The following is an 18714-nucleotide window of genomic DNA, read 5'->3' as shown; positions in this document are numbered from 1 at the left end:
GTGTCGATGCACGCCTTGAGGCCGATGGTCTTCAGTTGGCGGAGGAGTGGCACAGGCTGAAAGTGGCCATCAACCTCGGGCTTCACCAGCGCGAGCTAGATAACATGAAGGCTGAGGCCTCCCTTGCGGCCTCCCGTGAGGCCTGCTCCCGAGCTCTAGAGGAGGCTCGTGAGGCTGACCGCCGTCGCGAGGCTGCGGAGAAGCGCGCATAGGAGCTCCATGCCTGGAGTGCGTCCCTCGAGCAGCAAGTGGAGGCGCGCAAAGCCGCCCTCGCGTCGCTGAGGGGGATCCCTGCCGAGGAAGAGGAGGTCTGGAAGCACGAGGAGGCGTTGGCTCTGGAAGTCGTGGAGCGTAGCCTCGAGCTTGAGAAACTAGAGATGAGAGAGCGTCAAGTTGCCCAAGCGGAAGACACCGTCGGGGCTCACGAGGCCAAGGTCCAGGAGGAAGTCGACCGCCGGGTGGCCGAGCTTCGCGCGGATCTTGAAGGTCGGCATGACCTGAAGCTGAAGCTTGCGGAAACCGAGGCAATAGACAGGACCGCCGCTCTCAGGCCCAGGTTAGATGAGGCGGGGAGGTGTGAGGAGGCCATGGCTGCCACCCTGGTCACGGCGTAGGCGCACTTGGCCTCCGCCCGTGCCGAGGTGCTTTCTCTTCGGAAGCGGGTTGATGACGCCGAGGCCGTCGCGCGGCAAAACAGGGAGGAAGTGCTTCAACGACGGACATTGGAGCGCGAGCACTCCCCCATGCTTCAGGGCCTCCGGAACAGGGCTAATACCGCCCTGGGCTTTATCTGTGACGAGAATGCACCGCGCCCAGTCGAATGTACGCCAGTTACCTGAACTTCATTACCAATGTGATGACGCACCTGGAAGCCCAGTCAAATAGGGCTCACCAGCTTGTGGAAGAGAGAAGTCGCAGTCTGCTTGGGCGCGCGTTCTCCCGTGTCTTCAGCCACCTCCGGAACATTGATCTCAACTTCGATTTTAATGCCACCATTGCTCTCGTGCCGGAAGCCATCCGGGGCGACTTGGCACAATGGGTTGAAGACCACGTGGATGCGCTGGTCAGGGCCTTCGCTTCTGACGATGACGGGGTAGTGGTTGTGGCGGACGAAGGCGATGTGGTTGATGACGGCGATGTCGGTGCCAGCGAAGGTGGAGGCAATGCCAACGATGGTGACAGCGACACCAGCGGCGCGTCTGAAGATGACATGGGGGACGCTGTGAGCGACGTATCTGACTGATTCCTATTATCCCTGTTTTTTACCCTATAAAAACATGGGCGTGGCCCCGGAAGGTTGTAAGAGCATTTTGAGAGGGGGGGCTCATGTAAACAATCGCAACTTTTATCCTTTCGTGCAAAATTGGGTACGCGTCTTCATGAGCTTACGCATGCCAGGGCAAGGTCATTGTTGCGGTTTACCTTAGCTTGGACGAGCCCAAACCGGCCCGAGAGATTGCGGGTTTTTGAGGAGCTCCTGATGAGTTCGTCGACATGCCCGTGGGGGCCGCGTGATAAGCAAGCGCCAGCCACGGCTTGGTGCACGCGTGGGTCATGTGCTTCATGCCCAGCCCGGCTCGCGAGGGGCCCGCGAGAGGATAGCGACTGGTGCGAACTCCGAAATAAGGCGAGAACAAGACTGCGAGAAATAGCTCGAGCAAGAAAAGGCATCCCACCTGCGGGCATCAAATTAAAATTCAACTTCAACTTAAATCCAAATCCAGAAGTCAGGGTTAGAGAAAAGAGATCCAAAGAAAATGGCCGCATCCGGCGCCTAGTCTAGTCTTGAACATCTTCTCACCAACGCGGAGCTAAGTGCTACCACTGGGCATGGGAGGGATCCCCCGAGGCCCGAGGGCGGCTCTCCGAGACTCCGGGGCGTGTACAGCCCCACTCATTATTACGTGAGAGTGTCATGGGCGGCGATCTTCACAGGCACTAGGCCTTCTTCACAGGTACCGGCCTTGCTTTATATCGCCAGGCGAGGGCCCCGCCTTGCACCGCTCTCGACCACCTTTGAGCCGACCGGCAACCAAGACGACACAAAGGGGGAAAGGGGACGCCAGCGGCGCCCTCGGCGACCACGGGTCCTCTTCCGGGGGAAAGGTCGTCGTCGCCACCCCGGAGGAGGGCCTACCTCAGGGGGGACCTTGCTCTGTGCGACGCGGCGAGGGATCTGGCTCCCGTCTTCTCTCCTGCTGCCCCTAGTGCGATCCTCCTGGCGGGAAGGAGGTCGCCAAGCTGGGGCCGCTAGCCGCTGTGGTGACCTGATTCTCCTGTGACCCATGGTTAGCGTAAGCTTGCTCCTGAGGGATTAGGGGTACCATGTATCTGTAGTCGACGGCGCGGCTGGCGGGGCTCTCCGGTGACTCCTGGAAGGCTTCAGCTCCTAATGCCTCCTCCTCCCAACCTGGCCCGAGAAATGAGCCAGGGTCGTCCTCCGGCGTGTACTCCTGGTCCATCATACGGGGCATATAGGATTCCAAGGCTGTCACCCCAAACACCTCGCCGTAGTGCCCCACACTCCACCTTGCCCGACCCAGCGCGGCGTCCTGAGGATGATAGCGCGATGCCTCGTTGGGGCCATGGGGGGAAACGCTCGTTCCCATGCTAATTAGAGGCGGCGCAGGGGCAATAGGGCCCCCCGCGCCGCCGACCGTCCTGGTGTCGATGAAGCCCCCAGGCGCACCCGAGGGCACGCGGTTGCGGCGAGGCCCCTCGTGAGGTCCAGTAGCGGCTCGGGAAGGGAGTAGATAGCAGAAAGGCGGCGCTCCTGATGCCGCCGCATCTAGCAGCTCAGCGACACATTCCAGCAGTGTGTCGCGGACGCTCTCCATCAGCCGGCACCGCAGCAACTCCCGCGCCACGGTGAGCGCGGCCCACATGTTTGCCTGCTCCCGCCGAGTGTGTGGTGCCGTTGCTGCGGCGTGGCTTGCGGCCCTTGCAGCGGCTCGCGCTTGTCGTGGAGTGAGGGTGGATGATGCCTGGCCGCGCCACCCACGCCCCGTAGCATTAGGCGGTGCTCGCGCGGCCTGGAGCGCGGGGTTGTGGTCTTCATGGGCAGGTGGCGCCGCCTGGGCTGGCCAAGCTGCCCATCAGTCGGAGTCAGCCCTTGGGTCGCCGGACATCGGGGCCACAGAGCGTCGGCGAGTCGATTGGTGGGGAAGATACTCCGGCACACCCCTACTTGGTGCGCCAAATGTCGGATCACGGGTTCCGGCAAAACCCTCAAGGTTCAAACACTGGGGTGCGCGCGAAGGTTTTTTCCCTATCGATCCACGCCCTGGCTCTCTAAGATCTTGTGGGCGAACTCGACGATCTCATAACACAGAAAGACACAAGATTTATACTAGTTCAGGCCACCATTGTGGTGTAATACCCTACTCCAGTGTGGTGGTGGTGGATTGCCTCTTGGGCTGATGATGAAAAGTACAAGGGGAAGAACAACCTCCTGAGGTTGAGGTGTTCTTGTGCTTGGTGAACTTGTGTGGGTAAGATGATCTTGGATCCGTTCTCGATTTGCGATGAGGTCGATCCCCCCTACTGTGGTGGATAGTTCTACTTATATAGGCCCTGGTCCTCTCCTGAAATATTGAGAGGGAAGGGAGCCAACAACGGCCAATTTGAAAGCGGACAGCTAGTACAGCTTATCCTGACAAAAGCGGTCTTCGCCTGCCAAAGGCTCTGGTGGCGACGCCGTCCTGGGCTCCATGGTGACCTTCGTCTTGCCGTCCTTCTGGTCTTGGTCTCGTTGCACCAATATGGAAACCTTTGCTTGATGCCTCGGTACTCCACGCCTGCGCTTGCCCCCTTGGCACCAAAGAGGAAGCAAGGACACTGCGCACGCTAGCGCTCGCCTGGCGCCCGCCTTGCCTCGATCGTCATGGCTCTCGTCACGAGGACCTCGCGAGGTTTGCCTTGCCTTGATCTCTCCGCCCCTCGCCAGCCTGCCTGGCGAGGCCGCTCCTGAGGAGGTCTTGCATCGTCCGCCTCGCGAGGCTTGGCCCCTCGCGAGGGTCTTGAATGCCTTGTCGAAGATGGGCCGTACAGACCTTCCAGCCCAGCCACGCCATGGGCTGCAGGCAAGCATGTCTGGGGAACCCCATTCCCAGAATGCTGACAGTCTACAAAGAGCTACTCACGGATCATCGGAGAGGCACCAATGGAATTAATGAACCCCTCCGTGATGGTGTCTAGATTGGATCTGGTGTTTCTGGAACTTGCGGCGGCTGGAATTGATTTTTGTCAAGTCCCCTAGGGTTTGGAATATTGGGGTATTTATGGAGCAAAAAGTCAGTTTGGGAGGCACCCAAGGTGGGCACAACCCACTAGGGCGCACCTGGACCGCCAGGCACGCCCTGGTGGGTTGTGCTCCCATCGGAGCACCCCCAAGGCGCTTCTCCGGCCCATTGGATGTCTTCTGGTCCAAAAAAATCCACAAAAAGTTTCGCTGCGTTTGGACTCCATTTAGTATTGATTTCCTATGATGTAAAAAACATGCAGAAAACAACAACTGGCACTTGACACTATGTCGATAGGTTAGTACAAAAAAATATATAAATGACTATAAAACATCCAATAATGATAATATAACAACATGGAACAATAAAAAATTATAGATACGTCGGAGACGTATCACCGCTGCTTGCTCAGCCACGGTTCATCGTTGCAGAGAGACCGATCGACCAGTATGTATGTACACATTCGCGAAAACACTACGTACACTTTGTTGGTGTTCTGGGAACGGGGGTCCCCAGACTTGCCTGCCTGCGGCCAGCGGCGTGGCTCAAGTGGGGGCCCAGCATGGCCCATCTTCATCAGCTCAAGCTCAAGACCCTCCCGAGGGGCCAAGCCTCGCGGGGCGGACAACAGAAAGCTTTCTCAGAGGCAGCCTCATCAGGCAGGCTCGCGAGGAGGTGGAGAGATCAAGGCAGGTGTACCTCGCGAGGAGCCCGTGATGCAAGCCATGACGATCGAGACCAGGCGGGCGCCAGGCGGGCGCCGGCCTGTGTAGTGTCCCTGTTTCCCCTTTTTTGCAAAGGGGGCAAGCATAGGCCAAGGCATCGGGCAAAGGTTGCCATTTGGGTGCAACGAGACCAAGACTAGCATAGCGGCAGGACGGAGGTCACCGTGGAGCCCAAGACGGCGTCATCACCAGTGCTTTTGGCAGCCGAAGACCACCTTTGGTCAGGATAACTTGTAGTAGATGTTCCCCTTCAAAATGGCCAATTGTTGGTGCCCTTCCCGCTCATTATTTGGGGAGAGGCCCAGGGCCTCTATAAATAGAGCTAGCCACCACAGAGTGGGGGGGACATCCAGAGATCAGACAGAAGGGAGAAGAGATATACACACCTAGACATGTAGAGATCTGATAGAGCCCTAGCAGAGGGAGAGAGGCGACTGAACTCACCCAAGCAGTTCATCGCACCGGCTCAAGAACACCTCTCACAAGGCTGTTCTTCCCTTGTACTGTTCATCATCAGCCCCTGAGGCAATCCACCACACCACACACTGGAGTAGGGTATTACACCACAATGGTGGCCCGAACCAGTATAAACCTCGTGTCCCTTGTGTTGTTCGTTGTTTCCAGCTTAGATCACGTGAGGAGATTGGACGTAGATCGGTAGGGGAGAGATCTCCGCACGCACCCAGTGTTCGAACCTCAAGGGTCTGCCGGAACCCGAAATCCAACATTTGGCGCGCCAGGTAGGGGTGCGCCGGAATTTTGCTTCCGATGTTCGCGTGCGATCTTCTGTCATGTCCATGGCTGACGCTCGTCGGGCTCGCGCCGAGCGCCGAGCTGCTCTCGCCACCCACATCGCCCAGACGGCGCCCGTCGGCGGACGCCCTCGTCCTTCCCCGTCGCCTGCCGTCAACTCCGCCAGCGCCGCCACCGGCCCGGCGGGGAACGAGCAACAGGCCTCGTCCTAGCATCCTTCGGTACGACGGGAGGGCCGCACCGCCACACCGTCGCTGACTCCAGTCGCTTCGTCATCCCACGCCCGTCGCACCCCCGTGGACGCGCACGCCGCGTTGCTCCTGGCAAGAGAGCTCTTGCACTACCGCCCCGTCGACGACCTTTACGAGGACTGGCTCACCCGCATCACCGTTCTCATCAGCGCCGCGGGGGGCTCCCCCTTGCCGTCCCACTCGCTGCCTCGCCCACCATTTCGCGCAGGAGGCGGGGATCATGAGGTGCGTCCACCACCTCCTCCCCAAGAAGGCGCCCTGGCTCCAAGGCGCGCAGCCCCAGGGCGAGACCCTCCGCGTCCGGCACCTGCGCAGCAAGAAAGGAGCTGCCAAGAGATCCCTCGTCCCCAAGAAGGTGCTCGCGCGCTTCCAGCACCGGCACGCCAAGATCGCGTCCCTGCACCTCCACGCCAAGACCCCGCGCTGCTCCAAGAGGCGGCGCGCGGTAATCCCCAGGAACAAGCCCAGCACCAGCAAAAGGCGCCGGTGGCCACAGCAGGCTGTCGTGCCCTCACCCCCGAGCTACGGGGCGTCGCATGGCCAGGCAAGTTCAAGCCTGACCTGCCCCCTCGCTACGATGGCACGACGGACCCCGCGGAGTTCCTACAACTCTACGAGATGTGCATCGAAGCCGCCAATGGAGACGAAAGGGTCGTGGCGAACTGGTTTCCCATGGCGCTCAAGGATGGGGCCCGCACCTGGCTCTTGAACCTGGTTCCTGGCACGATCTCCTCCTGGGACGAGATGCGCACTCGCTTCATCGCCAACCTCCATGGCACTCGCGACTGGCCCTCGGCCGTGAGCGCTCTGAGTCGCATCAAGCAGCAGCAAGGGGAAACCCTGCAGAAATACATCCAGCGCTTCAACAACGCTCGCCTCAAGATCCCCAAGGTGACTAAAGAAGCCATCATCTCGGCCATCTCCGATGGCGTACGCGACATCAAGATGAAGGAGGAGCTAGCAATCCAGGAAGACCTATGCACATCCCTGGAGCTGTTCAACTTGGTGACCAAGTGCGCCAGGGCTGAGGAAGGGTACCTTTCCATCCTCGAACTCCCGGCTGCCGACCCAGAAGAGAAGAAGCCCAAGGCCAAGGACGTTGAGGGAGTCCTGGATTAGGGGGTGTTCGGATAGCCCTGGCGGACTCCTGGACTATGAAGATAAAAGATTGAAGACTTCGTCCCGTGTCCGGAAGGGACTTTCCTTGGCGCGGAAGGGAAGCTTGGCGATACGGATGTTCAGATCTCCTACCATTGTAACCGACTCTATGTAACCCTAACCCTATCCGGTGTCTATATAAACCGGAGGGTTTTGGTCCGTAGGACAACATACACATCAACAATCATACCATAGGCTAGCTTCTAGGGTTTGGCCTCTCTGATCTCGTGGTAGATCTACTCTTGTACTACCCATATCATCAATATTAATCAAGCAGGACGTAGGGTTTTACCTCCACCGAGAGGGCTCGAACCTGGGTAAAACTTCGTGTCCCTTGCCTCCTGTTACCATCCGGCCTAGACGCACAGTTCGGGACCCCCTACCCGAGATCCGCCGGTTTTGACACCGACATTGGTGCTTTCATTGAGAGTTCCTCTATGCCCTCGCCGTCAGGCCCGATGGCTCCTACGATCATCAATGGCGATGCAGTCCAGGGTGAGACCTTCCTCCCCGGACAAATCTTCGTCTTTGGTGGCTTCGCACTGCGGGCCAATTCACTTGGCCATCTAGAGCAGATCAAAAGCTACGCCCCTGGCCGTTAGGTCAGATTTGGAAGTTTAAACTACATGGCTGACATCCGCGGGGACTTGATCTTCGACGGATTCGAACCACTGCCGAGCGCGCCGCACTGTCACGACAGGCATGACCTAGCTCTGCCGCCGAACAGTGCCCTGGAGGCCGCACCCGCATCGGCTCCGACCCTTAGTTCGGAGCCGACCGCGCCGATCGAGGATGGGCGGTTGGACGCCACCTCGGGGGCTGCGATCCAAACGGCGATTGAGCCGAACACCAGCCCCGTACTCTGGGAGGCTCATGACTCCAAGGAGCCGGACTCCGAACCCTCCACGCTCCTGCCAGTCGAATCCGATTGGGCGCCGATCATGGAGTTCACTGCCGCAGACATCTTTCAGCACTAGCCTTTCGGCGATATCCTGAAGTCGCTGAAGTCTCTCTCTTTATCAGGAGAGCCCTGGCCGGACTACGGTCAGCAAGGTTGGGGTACGGATGATGAGGAAATTCAAAACCCACCCACCACCCACTTCATAGCCAGTGTCGACGACTTATCCGACATGCTCGACTTCGACATTGATGGTATGGACGCCGATGAAGGAGACGATGAAGAACCAGTGCCTATTGAGCCCTGGAACGCCACCTCGTCATATGACGTATACATGGTGGACGCACCAAAAGATGATGACGAAGAGCGGAAGGACACACCGAAGGATTGTTCCCTCGAAAAGCAGTCAAAGCGGCGACACAAGCGCCGCCCCAAATCCCGCCTCGACAGAAATAGCGATCACACAGACCCAGCGCTGGAGCAGGGCGAACCGCTGTCGGACAACGGCAATCCGGATAATCAAACCGAACAAATAAACCCTATCAAGGATAATGGTCCGGACGACATAACGCCGGACAGGCACCCGGAGCAGCAGAACGCCCGTAAAAGGCTTGTTGCCACCGCGAGGAGCCTCAAAAAGTAGAAGCGAAGGCTCAAGGCCACGCAAGACACAATCCAATTCAGATGGAGCAAAATACTCAACACTGCAGCAAGGTACGGCGACAATCGCCCCTCCAAGAGCTACCCAAAGCGGAAGCTGCTACCCGAATTCGATGAGGAGGCCGCAGACCTCTCACAACCAAATATCAAAGCAGCCACCTAGTCGGATAGACGACCCCTCTACCAACACAGAGCGGCATACAACGCCGCTCACAATACAACATGCGACCTAGGTGAGGGTTCGCACCAAAAGGACGGCGCAACAAGATCCATCTATGGACCACGCAAGCACCCCCAGCATACAATGCAACACAACAAATATCCGAACAACGCGGTACACCCAGCTACAGGGGTGCCGCACACCCTCTATGTTTCACCGACGAGGTGCTGGACCATGAATTTCCAGAGGGATTCAAACCCGTAAACATAGAGGCATACGATGGAACAACAGACCCCGGGGTTTGGATTGAGGACTATATCCTTCATATCCATATGGCTTGAGGAGATGATCTCCACGCCATCAAATATTTACCCCTCAAGCTCAAAGGGCCAGCTCGTCACTGGCTCTCAAAGGCCTCCCCGAAAGCTCCATTGGAAGTTGGGAAGAGCTCGAAGACGCCTTTTGGGCAAATTTTCAAGGGACTTATGTCCGACCTCCGGATGCGGATGATCTGAGTCACATAACTCAGCAGCCCGGAGAGTCAGCCCGAAAGCTTTGGAATAGGTTTCTTACTAAAAAGAACCAGATTGTCGACTGTCTGGACGCCGAAGCCTTAGCGGCTTTCAAGCATAGCGTCCGTGACGAATGGCTCGCCAGACACCTCGGTCAAAATAAGCCGAGAATGATGGTCGCATTAACAAACCTCATGACCCGCTTTTGCGCGGGTGAGGACAGCTGGCTAGCCAGATGCAGCACCAGCGACCCCAGTACATCAGAAGTTAGAGATGGAAACGGGAAATCACGACGCAACAGCAATAACAAACGCCGGAATAAAGAAGACAACACGAAGGGCACGGTAGTAAATGCCGGATTCAAAAGCTCTCGGCCAGGTCAAAAGCCGCCCACTAAAGGCACCAGGGATGAACTGTCTAGCCTCAACAAAATTCTGGACCAAGTATGTCAGATCCACAGTACCCCGGGTAAACCTGCTAATCATACCCACAGAGAATGTTGGGTCTTCAAGCAGTCCGGCAAGCTCAATGCCATACACAAGAGGGAGGACACACCAAGTGAAGATGAGGACGAGCCCCCCAAGCAAGACACGGGGGAACAAAAGAAATTCCCACCAGAAGTCAAAACAGTAAACGTACTACACATGATCAAGGGAAAAAACAATACGGCACCCCCAAGAAAATATACCCAAGTGCCTGTCACCTCGAAGTCCTACCAATGGTCGTCTCAACCGATCACTTTCGACTGTCGTGATTACTCAGGAAGTATCCGACACGCAGGATGGGCTGCCTTGGTATTAGACCCAGTAATCGGCGGATATCACTTCACACGAGTCTTGATGGACGGCGGCAGCAGCCTAAACCTAATATACCAGGATACAATCCGCGGGATGGGGTTAGACCCAACACAAATTCGCCATAGCAATACGACCATTAAAGGAGTAACGCCAGGCCCAGGGGCTCATTGTACGGGCTCCCTCCTACTACAAGTTATATTCGGCTCCCCCGATAACTTCCGTCGCGAGCATTTAACTTTCCACATCACTCCGTTTCAAAGTGGCTATCAAGCACTGCTAGGACGCGAAGCTTTTGCTCGCTTTAATGCAATACCACACTACGCCTCCCTCACACTCAAGATGCCCGGTCCACGTGGCATCATTACAGTGCACGGAGACGTCAAGCGCTCCCTGTGCGCAGAAGAGAGTGAGGCTGCCTTGGCAGCCGAACATTAAAGACGTTCGGACCAGTGATCGAGTCCGGCGCCGCTATTTACACCGAATAAGTGATCACACCCCTATTCGTCAATACAAGGGGCTCAACGCGCGCAGACAAGTGGCAATTTCTTATCATCTTCAATTATACATGGTTTATTTAAAAACTATCTTTTTGCACGACAACTCTTTCACTTAACTTCCTCTCTTTTACAGACGATCATCGTGCTACACCCGTCCAGGATACGGCACAACGGAGACACAGGCGCAGACGTGCAGCAGGGACCCGCTCAAAGGATTCTTTTTAGATTAAGACCCTGCGTAAACCTTTTTTACTGTCTCTTGTTGATACATATCCACCGTTGTGAAGGATGCTGACGTCTTGGCATGTGGCCACGCTAGAACAATGCACGTACCTAGACACAAGGGGCTTCTTACAAAGGCAATTATTCAGGCCCGATTTATACCACAAAGACCGAATACCTTAGGGAGTGTTCGGCGTCGCGAGTTTGGCCCTATATGCATCAGCTCCGAATCATTGTCTTTGGTCAAATGTTGGGTTTGCCCGGCTCCTGTGTTTTGGTGCCTTACGTTCCACTTTACCGGCTAAGGTAGCACTAGGAGAACTACTGCGATTGTGCCATGGTTCATCCGGACGAGCACCTCAGTAGAGAAAGCCAAAAACTGACTGTCATGATATAGCGTGAGACTGGTCAACCACTCGATGACCTGTGGGAATGTTAGAATTCCTCCGCCTTAACGAGGGCCGTTTTCCGGCCAGGCATATACGCACCCCGAGATCGGTAGAGTGCGGAGCCACCAGGGGCTATCTAGTAGCCCCACTGTCAAACTCCTATGGCTAAGTGAAAGTGTTAAAGCATTATAGTCTGGTTGCCTCGCTCGCTCCGCTATCACCTCCTTAATAGGACCAAGACGTTGGGTTAAGTGTGAACGCGTGTTTTTGCTAGCACCTCCGCATTATATGTGTGGGGGTTGAAGCCGACGACTGCAATATTTCAGGTTATACACACGTATACAAAAACGGCCGCCCAGGAGGCATCATATTACTTTCAGGCAAAAGTATAAAAATAGCCTTATAAAACTCTATAAAAGCATTTCGCTTACAATGAGATTACATATCACTCAAACATAATATTTTTTGAGCACTGGGTCTCTACCAAACGGGCACCCTTAAGAACTTCTTCAAAGTAGTGCTCAGCAGTCTTTCGACCTATGGCCGAATCCCGCGCTGCAACATTGGTAGCATCCATCTCCGCCCAGTATGCCTTGACACGGGCAAAGGCCATCCGTGCGCCCTCTATGCACGCCGACCTCTTCATCGCATCAATGCGCGACATCACATTGAGTAACTGCTGCACCAAGCTGAAATAGCTGTTCGGTTGTGACCCTTCCGACCATAACTGATCCACAACAGACCTCATAGAGAGTCCAGACAACCTATTTAGTTCGGCCCATTCGGCTAATTGGTCAGTCGATGAAAGTGGACGCTCGGGAGTATGGAATTGTCTCCAAAACAGCTGGTCCACTCCATGGTCCGTCTGACCCTGGAAGTACTTACCCGCATCGGCAGCGCTCGCCGCCAAATCCATATACACATCCTCCGAGGTCCACAGCCGATCCAGGGGGGCATACCGTGGATCTCCGAACTTCCTCTGTAACATAAAGGATTTCCTAGCTACAATATCCTCGGCTTCCCGCAGCTCCTCCTTCTTTGCCCTCATAGCAGAGCAGAGGTCCTTTCTTGTCGCAGCAGCCTTCTCAAGGTCCGATGCCTTCGCCTGGTTTTCCTTTTCAAGAACCCGGCAATGGTCGGCGGCGGCTTTTAATTCTATGGCCATCTTGGCCATCTTGTCTCGGCTCTCGCCATGTGTGGCCTTCTCGGGTTGCAACTCTTCGGCCGCCTTTAAAGCAGCCGCATTACCCAACCTCGCTTGTTCCTTGGCTCGGGCAAGTTCTGCCCGCAAGGCTTCAACATTGGCAGCCCCATCTGCAGTCACGCCCGTATTGATGAGAATCCCGGAATAAGGAAACCGCCTCGCATAACGCGCTAAGATGGGACAGTAAAACGGTTCAAATAAAAGCTTGGCCGTGGTGTGATGTCGCACTACGGAATACGTCAGCAGATTAGATTTGTGTAAATATTATTCTCTCTATGGCAAAATGTGGAAACTTATTTTACAGAGCCGGACACTATCTTTGTGTTCAAAATCTTCTATGAAGTACTTGGAGGAGGAACCCGCATTTCAATGCCGAAGACAATCTGCGCGCCGGGCTCGTCGTCATTGAAGCCTGGTTCAGGGGCTACTGAGGGAGTCCTGGATTGGGGGTGTTCGGATAGCCGAACTATACCTTCAGTCGGACTCCTGGACTATGAAGATACAAGATTGAAGACTCTGTCCCATGTCCGGAAGGGACTTTCCTTGGCGTGGAAGGCAAGCTTTGCGATACGGATGTTCAGATCTCCTACCATTGTAACCGACTCTATGTAACCCTAACCCTATTCGGTGTCTATATAAACCGGAGGGTTTTAGTCCGTAGGACAACATACACATCAACAATCATAACATAGGCTAGCTTCTAGGGTTTAGCCTCTCTGATCTCGTGGTAGATCTACTCTTGTACTACCCATATCATCAATATTAATCAAGGAGGACGTAGGGTTTTACCTCCATCAAGAGGGCCCGAACCTGGGTAAAACTTCGTGTCCCTTGCCTCCTGTTACCATCCGGCCTAGACACACAGTTCGGGAACCCCTACCCGAGATCCGCCGGTTTTGACACCGAGAGACGTGAAGCGCAAGGGGGCTGCCGTGCTAGCAGCGGAACCAGACACCAAGCGAGGCAGGGATCAGCCTGAGTCATCCAAGGGCAGCCGGTACTGCATGTACCACGACCTCCACACCCACAGCACCAACGAATGTCAAGAGCTCAGGGCCGTGAGAGATGGACGTGTCGGCCAACGCCCCGAGTGCAACGACATGGGATATGGCCGAGGAGGAGGAAGAGGTGGCGAACGATGGGAAGACCATGGCCCTCGCCAAGGGTGGCGTGACCGACCTCACGAGGATCGCTGGCAGGACCAGCCTCGTGAGGGAGGCTGGAGAGATCAGCCTCATGAGGATTGCCCGCGCGGCAACACAGGCCTTCCTCCTCTACCGCCACCGCCAAGGAGGAACGAAGACTAACATCAAGACGAGGGGCTGGGGGCTTCCAGGAGCCGCGCACAATCGCTTGCATCTTGGGTGGAGCGCAGGCCCCAGCCTCATAGCGCATCTTCAAGTAGTTTGCTCGCGAGGTGAATGCAGTCCTCCCCAAGCTTGAGGCCACGCGCCCTCTCAGGTGGTCTGCGTGCGCTATCACGTTCAGCTCAGCGGATCAGCTCATGTGGGCGGCAACGGTCGGAGTCCTCCCGATGCTTTGCTCCCCAGTTATCAGCAACGTGCAGGTCACCAGGACCCTCATTGACGGCGGAGCAGGACTCAGCGTCCTGTCCGTCGAGACGTTCGACAATCTCCAAGGGACGTATGATCAGCTTCATCCGACCAAGCCCTTCTCAGGAGTCACTGACGGTTCCACTGTTCCAATAGGGCAGGTTCGCCTTCCAGTCACCTTCGGGTAGTGCAACAACTACCGCACCGAGCTCATCGACTTCGACGTCGCCCACATCCGTTTGCCATACAACGCAATCCTCGGGTACCCAATCCTGGCCAAGTTCATGGCAGTGACTCACCATGGATACAATGTCCTCAAGATGCCAGGAAGAGGTGGAGTCATCACCGTACCCCTATGAAGAAAGGGATGCAGTGTGTTCACTTGAGCACGCGTTCCAAGCCGCAGCAATCGAAGACCCGGACCACAGAAACGGAAGACTTCCCAAGGCGACCCTTAAGAAGAAGAAGGTTTCTCCTGGCCCAAGCCATAAGGAGGCAGGCGCCTCCGGAGGTGTTGCATCAGGATCTGTGCCCAATCAGGGAGCGCCACCCTCTCTCGCATAGGAAGGCGCGCCCGATGCCCTCCTCAGGCAGGGCTCGGGGGCTCTTTCTTGGAGAGCCACCGACTTTGCCAAGGTCACGAGGGAGGCACTCGAGAACCACTTGGAGGGGTGCTTCCAGACACGTTTCCCTTAGGAAGGTACAAGGCAAGGAAGACGAAACCCTCAGGAGTTCATCGCAAGAAACACCTAGGAGCTACAATAATCGAAAGTCATGTGCGGTAGCCGCCGCTTGCCCGCCGTAGCCCCACATCCAGGCGAGGATGGTGGGCTTCGCATCTGCATCGACGTGCCAGGGCTCATCCGAGCCGCGTCTCAGGAGCGCCTCTGGCCTTCCCGCGTGGGGCGTTGCGAGGGTCCACCTCACAGCTACGTTCGCATGCCTTTCGGCCTGCCGAACGCGGTCGCCGCTCATCAGCGCCTGCTGAGGAGCATTCTGGAGGCTCAGGAGGTCAGGCATTGTGCGGTCGTAGCGGAGATGGAGATGGCCCTCGGAAACCCACCTATGCCCCCGGAGCCTCCCAAGACTCCTGGGCCTGGGGGCTCGTGAGGGTCGACGTCATCATCACGCATCACCCACTTCTTCAGCATCACTTCGTCTTCAACGGCACCAGGTGACATCTTTCTAAGTTCCGTTTTTAGCTGGGAGCGCCCACAGGGCCGCATCATTCCCAGGTCGCGTGGGTCCGTCCCTGCGGCATGTATCCGTTTTGCTTATGCTCTTTACTTACCTTGTTGGGGGCGCCCCTCGGGCTGCATCATCCCCGAGCTGCTCGGGCCTGGCCCAGTGGCATTAGCTTTTCTCGCATCTATTTAAAATGAATTTGCTCTTTCACGCTTAATTGTCACTTGCTGCTCATCGCGGACTTCTCTGCTTTCATGCAAAGCGCTTGCACGTTAAAATGCGGTACCTGAGCATCGCGACTCATGGGCTCCTATTGGCTCTCCAGCCCTCACCCCCTGGCCTTGACCCACGGCATCACGACCTGTCATACCAGCGGCGGTTGAGCTAGCTCGAGGGCCGGGGCCTGAGGACGTAGAGCATTTGCATTCTAACCACCCTGCAGGAACACAACATTGATAAAGGCCCAGAGCCAGGCGCAACCCGCCTCGAGGTAGGGCCTCGTTAGTCCCGCGCTGGCTCACGAGTGCCCAGATACACCTCTCCTGGCCCTACCGTGCTGGCCACGTGTCAGGGCGGGGCTGTACACGCCCCGGGGGCTCCTCCCGGAGGGGAGCCCCCTCCCACGTACCAGTGGAAGCACCATGCTCCGCACTGGCTGATGACACTGCCGAGGAGCGGCTATGCCCGTACACATACGGAAGTGCTATGCTCCAGGCTGGTGATAAACAACTGAGGGCGGCCTACGGCCGTACCAACCTTAGGGAGCCCAGAGCTCAATGTCCGGCACCATCGCAACGCCTCCCCTCGGGAGCGCCGCGCGAGGGGGCTGGACATGGGGGCTACTCCCGGGCCTTGCCCGAGCGCAGCCACCCAGCCAGGTCCCTCGGACCTGGTCGTCACGCGCCCCTCCCCGAGCGGAGCCAAGGTATGGAAACCCGTTTGAACATCAAGGGGGACTCCTGAGCATCGCGACTCAGGAGCCTAACTTGCCCCATAGCCCCTCACTCCTTAGTCCCGTCCTGGTTTCTGGTCGGGGCTAACGCTGGGTGAGGTATGCGCGGGGCCGGGACCTGCCGACGCAGAAAGACCAATCCACTACTCGTTCCCCCCTTTCCTACTTGTTGCTGGCGCATCAAGGGGGACTCCTGAGCATCGCGACTCAGGAGCCTAACTTGCCACGTAGCCGCTCGCTACTTAGTCCCGTCCTGGTTTTCGGTCGGGGCTAACGCTGGGTGAGGTATGCGCGGGGTCGGGCCCTGCCGACGCAGAACGACCAATCCACTCCTCGTTCCCCCCTTTCCTACTTGTTGCTTGCGCGTCAAGGGGGTCTCCTGAGCATCGCGACTCAGGAGCCTAACTTGCCACGTAGCCACTCGCTCCTTAGTCCCATCCTGGTTTTCGGTCGGGGCTAACGCTGAGTGAGGTATGCGCGGGGCCGGGCCCTACCGACGTAGAGCGTGAGCAAGTAGGGGAGAAAAATGCAAATTCTAGGAAATTCAAAGCAAATATTACAAGCCATAGATTGTTTCACGATGTCAAACACAAGTTTAAATGCCTCCGCGAGGCATGGTGCATGTTGCAGGAATAAAAACAGGACAGAAGCCGCGAAGGGATCACTCTCCAGTGGCGCTGCCGCCTGTGGTGGAGTCACGCTGGATGAATCCGCCTCCCGGGGCCGCGGAGCTGGCGGCACCGCACCCGGGCAAGATGCTGAAGGCGCGGAACTTCCCCAGCAAAGCTTTGGCTCGTCCTTTCATGGCCTCAGCGGCAGCAGCGACAAGGTCGCCGCTCACGGGTTCCAGCAGGCTACCGAAGTCGACATCGGGGTCGCGCAGGTAGACGTGGCTAAGGACAAGCGTCAGCGCCGTAGAAGACAGAGCACGCGCCTCAGCCTTGATCGTGGGGCCAAGGCCATCTACGACATCTTCAAGCGCATGGACCAGGAAGGGAAGCAGCTTGGCGGGGCCGTCCTTCGCACCAGCCAATGGATCCTCCAAGCCGCTCTCGTAAAGCGTCTTCAGCGTGGCACGAGCCTTCTTCTCCATCTTCGCGAAGGCCACCCGATCCTCCGCCAGGACCTTTGCCTTGGCGTCTAGCTCGGTCCTCTCCGCTTACAGCGACCGCTCCAGCGTCTCCAATCGGCCGTGGCGGTCATCAAGCTTGACGTTCCGGTCCTTGACGGCAGCCTCCCGAGCCTTCATCTCCTTCTCCTTCTCCTGGCGGCCGTGGACCTCCTTGGCAAACTCGTCTCGCTGGCCTTGCAGCTCGGTCTCCAGTGCCTCGCAGTGAGCCTTGGCAGCCGCAGCGTCGCCCAGGGCAGCGTCGCAAGCGGCCTTGGCTTGGTTGACGGCCTGCTTCTCCCCATCGGAGGCCGACACGGCCTGGCTCAGCGCTGCTCGGACAGAGGCAGCGGAACGGGCCCGGCCAGAAGCTAGCTCCAGGCGCCTGGACACTAGGCGAGGGTCCGTGCTCAGAAGATCACCCCGCAGCTAGCTCAGTTCGCTGGCGACCTGGTCCAGGACGGCGGCAGAGGGGATAGAAGAAGCGGGAACTGTTGGAGCAAGCGAAGAGGACGACGGCGTGATCACGGCTTGGCAGGAAGGAACCCCCTGGGCCTTGGCTGCCCCGGCTGCAGCATCGAGCACAGTTGACTCCAGGGTCAGCGGGGCCACGGGGGCTGACTCCTCGCTGAGGCGTCCCAGTCGGCCTCGCGAGGACGACCGGGCAGGGGAGGCGCGAGCCTCACCATCTTCCTCCCCAGTGGACGAAGGCGCCGCCCCGGTACATGGACTCGCCCCAAGCTGGGCCGAAGAAGCCCCTCTCAACCTCTTCCCCACAGGCGCCAGCCTGACAAAGAATATGGACGTCAAGCCTCGGCGGCAGAAACCAAGAAAAGCACGAATGAAGCACTTACTGGTCGTCGCTCGCGAACTCAAGCAACCTCCGGCCAAACTTGAAACCCGATAGCCTGTAGCTGGTGTCAGGCTCGGGAGGCCCGGAAGCAGAGGGCACGTCAGGAGGGCTGGAGCTGGCCCCAGACCGCCCAGGGACCAGAGCAGACTCTGGGGGAACCAGCCCCGACCTGCTCTTCCTTGTGACCAAGGGAGAGTCCTCCCCTCCTCGCCTGGCGCCGGACTCGTCATCATCCGGCATGGAGCGGAGGGCCTGGGACCTGCGCCGAGGGAAAGACTCCCTCGACTCCTCACCAGTCGCCTCAGAGTCAGACTCTTCCTACTCCACCTCTTCTTCCCCCTCACTCCCGCTGGAGATGTCGGAGGACACGTTCACCATCGCCAGTGCCACAAGACCCTCGGGAGCTTCCGCGGGTACCATCCCCTCACCATTGAAGGTGGGCATGGCGTTCACCACCTGCTCCCAGTCGTCACGAAAGAACAGGGGGACGGGGGCACCCACCGGCTTCGCTACGTCTCCCCCAACCAAGGAATGGAGGGCCACGACCAGATTCTTGTCGGTCAGGGCCTGAGAGCTTAGGCGCAAGGCGGCGTCCG

The sequence above is a fragment of the Triticum urartu genome, chromosome 7A, assembly GCF_056163025.1.
Source record: "Triticum urartu cultivar PI428250 chromosome 7A, HENAU_Tu73, whole genome shotgun sequence".
NCBI classification, from domain to species: Eukaryota; Viridiplantae; Streptophyta; class Magnoliopsida; order Poales; family Poaceae; genus Triticum; species Triticum urartu.
This window is presented reverse-complemented; position numbering follows the sequence as displayed.